General features: G+C 46.4%; 1 pseudogene; it reads right to left on the reverse strand.

Annotated features, from left to right (window-relative positions):
- Positions 1 to 298: 298 nt before the first annotated feature.
- LOC146821776 (cold-inducible RNA-binding protein pseudogene) lies at positions 299 to 778 on the reverse strand (annotated as a pseudogene).
- Positions 779 to 9,465: the final 8,687 nt, after the last annotated feature.

Consider the following 9,465-nt stretch of genomic DNA (forward strand, 5'->3'; position numbering starts at 1 on the left):
GCCACCTCCCACCCCACCACCCCTGTTCGGTAGCAGCCACTACTGGTCCATAAAACAGATTAAAAAAACCTCCATCGAACAGTAATGCATTGTTGTTATATCAAGAAAAGAAAAAATAATTCCCACAACATAAAGGAACTGGCTCATGAAAAGTTAGTGCTAACAATGATCAGCAGTCATCTAGCAGAAGCTATTACAGATGTACTATGAGAACAAATCTCTGTGGCTCCATTAAACTTTGTAAATACAGGCACTGGAAGGATGATCTTGAATCAGGAAGATTTTTATCATTTTAAGCTTAACTCTCATAGTTGTCTATGAAGGAGCACATGGAGCAGTCATATCCACCTTGACTTCAGCTGCTGGAGTAATAATCTCTGGCTCCATCATATACACTACCACCATAGCCTCCAATGTGAGAGTGAAATAGGATGCTGCTTTAGCTGTCACCACCACGCCCTCTGCATCCACGGCATTGTCAGACAAATGAGTCTGCTCTGTAGCGCCCGTGTCCGCCTCACTCTGAATTTCCTTCCTGGTTGATTCAAATTTGTTTCCTGTTCACAGCCTTGCCATTTATGGCCTGCAGAGAATTCTTGTCATTCGTCTGGTTTTTGAAGGTGTGGAAGCTAAAGTCACAGAATCTCTGTGTATTGCTGTCCTTGATAACCACAACTTCGATCATTTGCCCATACTTGGCAAAGTGCTGATCCAGGTTCTGCTTGTCGATTTCAGAACTCAAGCCACATATAAAGAGATTTCCATCATCAAAAGACATGATTCCAGCTCAAGTTGCAGGCTTCAATTCTGTTTAATGCCAAGGCTCTTCAGTGTGTTATGTGTTATCCATTAACGGTCAATCAGCATTCATTCTCTCTACACACTGCTGCAACCGCTCTGGCCCCCTCCCCCTGCTTGTTGATCCTTGGTGCCAGTATCACATTGCACCACCAGACTGCCTTTTTGATTGGAGAAACATTAGAACACACTCTGTATGAGGTATTGCTTGCCCCTCAACTTCACAGTCAAATGATGGTAAAGAAGCTATGCTCCATGGGAGGGACAAACACAAAAAGAGGAAGCAAAGCAATCAAATAATAAGCAACAAACTTAAATTGACAAGATAGCATACCAGTGGTAAGCAGTGCCCTGTGCCACAGCCCACTGTAAAGACTGGTATGGTTATCTTCAACAGACAGCTAAAAGCTGCCTGGAGATGAAACCTAAAAATAAAGAACATAAATACAATAAAGAAAGTTAACATGATATTATTTGTATTTCTCCTTCCTATGCAGTATATGTTATAATCAGCAGCTAAAAGGTTTGCCATTATAAGAGGTTAAATACAGCAATCACATTCCTGATGCCAAGGGTAAATCAACCTCAGTTGGCACAACTTACTGTCTGTGGCAAGCCGCATTAAGCTAGATGTCCTTGGAGTGATCATCCTCCATGGCATGAATGAATGTCCTCTCCTCCTGAGATTGAGCATGGTGTTCTATTTGTAGCCCTTTAGTACAAGGACTATCAGAAGGTGTTGTGATGTTTAACAAGACAAACACAAGGAGATGATGGATGGAGCGCTGAAACTTTTCAGACACTTACTCCAAGTTACAGATCTGGGTTGAATCTATCATCGTTCTTTAGCTCATTTCGCCACCTCAGTTATGACCCAGCTATTTGCAAATCAGTCACAACCCTGTGCCTCATGGGAACAGCCCAATCCGAACTGTCAAACCAGGTCTTCCCTGAACCGGAAACAAGCATCCTGGGACCGGTTTCGGGGCAACACCCATCATCAGCCAGGCTAGCTTGAATCCAGTGGCAAAGTGAGCAAGGAACCCACGTCTGGGCATACTCTGCCAGCTAAGGGCAAACAAAGCAAACGCAAGGAGATGATGGACGGAGCGCTGAAACTTTTCAGACACTCACCCCCAGTCACAGATCTGGGTTGAATCCATCATCATTCTTTAGCTCTCTTCGCCACCTCAGTTCAGACCCAGCTATATGCAAATCAGTCTTGACCCTGTGCCTCATGGGAACAGTCCAGCACGAACTGCCAAACCAGGTCTTCCCTGAACAGGAAACAAGCATCCTGGGACCAGTTTCGGGGTAACACCCCTCATCAGCCAGGTTAGCTTGAATTCAGTGGCAAAGTGAGCAAGGGAACCACGTCGGGGCATACCCTGCCAACTTAGGGCGAACAAAGCAAACACAAGGAGATGATGGATGCACCCCTGAACATTTTCAGACACTCATCCCCAGGCACAGATCTGGGTTAAACCCATCATCGTTCTTTAGCTCACTTTGCCACCTCAGTTCATACCCAGCTATATGCAAATCAGTCTTGACCCTGTGCCTCATGGGAACAGTCCAGCTCGAACTGCCAAACCAGGTCTTCCCTAAACCGGAAACGAGCATCCTGGGGCCGGTTTCGGGGTAACACCCATCGTCAGCCAGGCTAGCCTGAATCCAGTGGCAAGCAAAGTGAGCAAGGGACCCACATCTGGGCATTCCCTGGCAACTTAGGGCAAACAAAGCGAAATAACAATAAACACTTACCATAAATATTTATCAATTGATAAATTAATATTAATGATCAACTAATTATGAATTAATTAAACATAAATTACTTTCCACCCTCTACCCCAATAAACACCACAACCCACACCTAAAAATCATTACACAATTTCCATAACTAATTTTACATTAATAAATTAATATCAATTAAAAACGTATTAATTAATTTAAACAAATTTACTTCCAACCTTTACCACTATAAATCCCACAACTTACATAAAATATTACTTACACAATTGCCATATTTTAATTTTAATTAATTAATTAGCATTAATAAACAAACAATTATTAATTAATTATGAATAAATTACTTCCCACCCTATTCTCCTATAAACCCCACCACCCACTCCTAAAAAAACGACACCATTTACATAATGAATTATAAATTAAATTATTAATAATAATTAACAACAATGAAGACATATGTAATAATAAAATAACTCCAACAATTAACACTATAACATATAAATTAAATAAATATTAATTAATAACAAATATTAATACATTTATTATAATTAAATTACTTTCCACCCTATTACCCTAAAAAACCCACAACTCACTCCTAAAAAGATTACACAATTCACATAATTATCAATTAATTAATTAATCATAATTAACAGCAAATTAATTAATAATAAGTAATACATTAATTCCCAGAATTAACACCATAAAATCTCAATTAAATAAATACTAATACATTAAAAGTATAATTAATTTCTTATAATTAAATTACATCCCACATTATTCCCCTATAAACCCACAACCCGCTCCTAAACAAATGACACAATTGACATAATTGCCAATTATTTAATTTAAAAAAAATAACAACAAATTAATTAATAATTAATAATAAATTAATTTCCACAATTAGCACTATAAAATCTAAATGAATTAAATACTAATACATAAAAAATAATCATTAATTTATTATAAATAAATTACTTCCCACCCTATTCCCCTATAAACCCACAACCCACGACAGAACATAAAAACGCAAAATTTTATTGAGATAAAATTAATAACTACTAAAAATGTAACACATATATTTACAAAAAATATGTAAAAATAGATATCATACTTTTAAAATTCATAACACTAATTAAAACATCGATAGTTTAAACAACTATATTTTTGCAAATGATGTTAACAACTTCGATATTTCCAAAAACAATATTTCTTACCTGCATGTCGATATTCTTGTACACGATAATCTTCCTGTCGATATTTCCTGATCACGATATTTAAAACTCGATATTTGTGTATGTCGACATTTTAAACTCTAAACTCGATATTCTGTCCATGCACCGGTGCTTTTCACGGCTGCGGTCTGCTGTTAAGGCTCTTTTGTGAGCCTAAAACAGCTGCTGATGTGAGATCGCTACAGAACCTGGCTCTCCCTGGGCTTGGTGGTTCACCTGCAAGCGCAGCGGTGGCAGTGCTGCAGGAGGACAAGCAAACTCATAATAAGGCCCAAAGTATTTTGCCAATTTATACAGCAAAGTGTTTAAATATAGGACTAGCTAGTGCCATCCATGTCGAGATGACAAAAGCCTTTTACCACTCCAGGTACAGTATTACAGCTTTGGATGGTAAAATACCATCCAACCTTATATGTATATTTAAATAAATATTTAGGCACAATACACAAAAAGCAGTCAAGGTCAAAGGCCATAGGTCGTAGATCCTAGACCATTGGTCGCATTATAGTCTGTGCATACAAAAGCCTATCAGGTGAACGGAGGGCGGAAATTCTGCAGTGGAAGCTCTTATGCTGGAATGTGATATTATGCTGCAGCTGTGGGATGGCAGAAATGAGAGGGAGGCGGCAGCTCCAGGTGGGTTGCTGCAACAAACACAATGTAATGCCTGTCCAGCAAGTGTGGTGGAAACAGAGCGGCCTGGAAGAGATAGGAGGGAGTCTCCTGTGCTCTGTGTGTCAAATGATCAGCAAGGTGAGGAGTGTGAAGAGCATAGAAACTGCTGGATACTCAAGATGGCTATACTGGATACTCTGGTGATGTATTCAGAGAATGGCACAGGCAATTAAAAACATGATACCGTTTTTCTCTAAAATAGCTGCAACAGTCTCTGCATTTCAAGAGAAATCTCCTCATCTAAGATTGCTGCATCATCACATTCACGCAGGAGCCATCTTAAATGAGGGCATCCCCCTCATAATGCAACAATATCACTGCATACGAGCCCAGTGATGAGCAGCATATTGGGAAATATACATAACCAGGAAGAAGAACTTGCCTGTGACTTCTATATCAATGTAGCTTAGAGACTGCTCTGTATAAACCCTGCTGTTGCTTTCACTGCCTTCCAATAACAAGCAGTTATTCGGAGCTCATTATGTGCAACACATGGAACCAGTTTTGTTTACTTTAACTGAGATTATACATGTTTTAGCTCATCTACTGCCATTGTATGCTTATTTTCACTGAGTGATGTTTCTTTCAAATGAATCAGTCAGTCAGAAATAACTTTATTTCGTCAACACAATGTTGGCATAAAAAGTATTCTACAAACACATGTACATCAATATCAACTATCAATAACATTTAGGTGCTGATTCCGATCCTGTAACAATTTTCCCCGTACGAATCGTATCCGGATATTTTTCCGTACGAATCGTACAAGTAGCGTACAAACTGCCAAGTACGATTCGTATGGGGAAAAGTCCATACGAATCGCATTGGGAAAATTTCCCCACACGTCCTCGGGTCGGAAAATGTGTCCGACACATCCCCGGACGATTTACCGTACGAATCGGAAAAATGAAGTCCGAAAGCGCAAGTACGATCCGTCCCGTCCTTCCGATTTTACAACCGTAGGGAAAAAACACCGTACGGACCGAACTCCTATAGCAACCATGGAGAAATGTGACCGCATACGCGCCGAACACCCCACCCCAGACCCCGTATGTACGCGCAGAACACCCCCCCAGCCCTCGTATGTACGCAAACACCCCCCCCAGCCCCCGTATGTACGCGCCAAACGCCCCCCCCGGCCGCGGATGTACGCGCCGAACCCCCACCAGTGTATGTACGGAGCGTACCCCCACCCGTGCATGTATGGAGCGTACCAACACCCCACCAGTGTATGTACAGAGCGTACCCCCACCCGTGTATGTACGGAGCGTACCCCCACCCGTGTATGAATGGAGCGTACCCCCACACGTGTATGTACGGAGCGTACCCCCACCCGTGTATGAATGGAGCGTACCCACACCCCACCAGTGTATGTACGGAGCATGCCCCCACCCGTGTATGTATGGAGCATACCAACACCCCACCAGTGTATGTACGGAGCGTACCCCCACCCGTGTATGTACGGAGCGTACCCCCACCCGTGTAGTTATGGAGCGTACCCCCACCCGTGTATGTACGGAGCGTACCCCCACCCATGTATGTACGGAGCGTACCCCCACCCGTGTATGAATGGAGCGTACCCCCACCCGTGTATGTACGGAGCGTACCCCCACCCGTGTATGAATGGAGCGTACCCACACACCACCAGTGTATGTAAGGAGCGTACCCCCACCCGTGTATGTATGGAGCATACCAACACCCCACCAGTGAATGTACGGAGCGTACCCCCACCCGTGTATGTACGGAGCGTACCCCCACCCGTGTATGTACGGACCGTACCCACACCCGTGTATGTACAGAGTGTACCCCCACCCGTGTATGTACGGAGCGTACCCCCACCCGTGTTTGCATGGAGCATACCAACACCCCACCAGTGTATGTACGGAGCGTACACCCACCCATGTATGTATGGAGCGTACCCCCACCCATGTATGTACGGAGCGTACACCCAGCCCCCCCTGTATGTACGGTGCGAAACACCACCACCGATGGATGGTGCGGACCAACACCCTTCCCGTGTCTGTACGCACCCTACCCCAGGCCCCTACACCAGCACCCTCACCCAATATCGCGCATGTATGAGTCGTACTAAGCCATAGCAAAGGACAGCACTGTGCAACATGGCCCATGTACGCACCGTACAGACGCCAAAAACACTCGTACTGAGCCAGGACAAAGCAAAACAACACAAGGAGAGTCAATTCGATTCGCACAACACCACAAAACATGTCCAACAAGCCCAAATACATCCTATACACTGACCTGCAACTGCCAAACAGCTAAACAGAGGCCCAAAACACAACCACTCCTTATAACACACCCACCCAAAGTTCAAACACAGACACACCCACAAATGGACCAATAAAAAGGCCCAACACTCACAAACCATGATCCTTTGCAACAGATCCACTACTGCCAGACCACAGAGACAACGCACTGCACCATACTACATCCATCAATACACCTTACACTTGCACTCCTTCACACAACCACCATCACAAACACCCCCTCATCACATTCACACACACACACCTTCACAACCACACTCACACACCCACAACCATCCACACCCACACCCCCACAACCATCCACACCCACACCCCACACCATGCCCACTAACAAGAATCCAAAGTTCACAAAGGATGAGCTGGAGGTCCTTGTCGACGAAATCGTCAGAGTCGAGCCACAGCTCTTTGAAATATTGGTCAGACGGACAAGCATATCCGAAAAATCAGCCATGTGGCAGAGGATTGTCAATTCTGTGAATGCTGTTGGGGCCACCAGAAGGACCAGGCATGAGTGCCAAGCCAGGTGGTACGATCTGCGGAGGACGGTCCACCGCAAAATGACGGACGATCACAACCAGGGGAACATCACTGGAGGAGGGCCGCCCCGCAGACGGGTACAGTACCATCACTGGGAGGAGAAGGTGATGGCCACGCTGCCGCCGGTGAGAGTAGACGGAGTAGAAGGAGTCCCAGACCCTGGTGAGTACACAAACAACTCACCTCACATGGGGGGAATGCCATACACAACCAAAATCCCAATCATGCACGCAACCCCCCCAAAGCCAGTACCGGACACAACCACACTCCAAAAACACACACATGCCACTAGCGCCTCCATGCCCCATGAACCAAGCAAGGCCATGCCAAGTCACAGGCCACACAAAACACCAACACAAGACAGGATGTCCCCGATGCCGGGAGGGTGGGCCTCAAAACTAACATTGAGCAACTCAGAAGCACACAACAATGCCCTCAGCCCATATGGCCTAGGGCACAGCCATACAAACAGTGTGTCCCCACACAGTACTGTGTTGCCTGCAAATGGTGGCCGCGTTGCAGGATGACATGGGTATGAAGGCACAATTTGCACATAACAGCAGCTAATGAAGAAGCATCACTCTGAAAGAGTGTCAGCACACACCGCCACAGCAGCAGCGCAGACTCAGACACTCCGCCCAATGGGTGCCCGGAGATTAGAAACAAACCCACATGAACAAGCCAATGGCTTTTGAAAGACCTGCAAACTGTGTGTGCCCAGGAAGCTGGGCTGAGGTGACAGAGGTTGACACACAGAGGGAGGGATAGGGGGAGAGAGAGGGAGGGAGACAGAGGGGGACACAGGGAGACAGACAGAGGGAGGGAGGAGGCTGACAGAGGGAGGGAGAAAGGGAGACAGGGGGAGACGGACAGAGGGAGGAGGGTGACAGAGGGAGTGAGAAAGGGAGACAGAGGGAGACGGACAGAGGGAGGAGGCTGACAGAGGGAGGGAGAAAGGGAGAAAGAGGGAGACGGACAGAGGGAGGAGGCTGACAGAGGGAGGGAGAAAGGGAGACAGAGGGAGACGGACAGAGGGAGGAGGCTGACAGAGGGAGGGAGAAAGGGAGACAGAGGGAGACGGACAGAGGGAGGAGGGTGACAGAGGGAGGGAGAAAGGGAGATAGAGGGAGATGGACAGAGGGAGGAGGCTGACAGAGGGAGGGAGAAAGGGAGACAGAGGGAGACGGACAGAGGGAGGAGGCTGACAGAGGGAGGGAGAAAGGGAGACAGAGGGAGACGGACAGAGGGAGGAGGCTGACAGAGGGAGGGAGAAAGGGAGACAGAGGGAGACGGACAGAGGGAGGAGGCTGACAGAGGGAGGGAGAAAGGGAGACAGAGGGAGACGGACAGAGGGAAGAGGCTGACAGAGGGAGGGAGAAAGGGAGACAGAGGGAGACGGACAGAGGGAGGAGGCTGACAGAGGGAGGGAGAAAGGGAGACAGAGGGAGACGGACAGAGGGAGGAGGCTGACAGAGGGAGGGAGAAAGGGAGACAGAGGGAGACGGACAGAGGGAGGAGGCTGACAGAAGGAGGGAGAAAGGGAGACAGAGAGAGACCAAATCACCCTTGGGTGATGTGGCCATGTCCGCTCGTCAGCAGGTGGACTGTGTGCATGTAGACAAGGTTTGGCAGTGCGTTAACCCCCCCTTTTTCCTTTGATAAACACTGGGCCATGTGTCAATCGGTGCAGGCACAAACCTAACCTTACACCCAGTATACCCACCCACTGTGTTTGTTAGAACCCTGTCACAAATGCTTGAGTTACCTACCTGCATTCTCAAATAGCATGGAAAAAACACCATTTGCCCACGTACAGTGCAACACGTAAGGCGGCTCTGCATGGCTTGCTACGCCCGCTCACTACACTGCTGACTGCATTCCAAAAAGATGCATCAACTAAGATTGTGTCACACATAGGTAAAGTGTCGAAAGCTGTGGCCAAGGGAGATACCCATGCACAAGTGCACTGTGAGAGGAATGCAAGCCATATCCAACTACCCAGAGGAACTGTGCCAACTCAAAAATGAATGAAACATGGATGTCGCATGTAACACAATTAACATTGTCTCTCTCACACACAGGTCAACGTCGTCGATCTCCCCCAACACTGGGGGGGAAGACTCACAGGACCAGGCTCTGCGTGAAGAGGACCCCACCGGCAGCGACGACTCTCACCACTCCGTGGA

Source organism: Triturus cristatus, chromosome 6 (assembly GCF_964204655.1).
Source record: "Triturus cristatus chromosome 6, aTriCri1.1, whole genome shotgun sequence".
In the NCBI taxonomy this organism is placed as follows: Eukaryota; Metazoa; Chordata; class Amphibia; order Caudata; family Salamandridae; genus Triturus; species Triturus cristatus.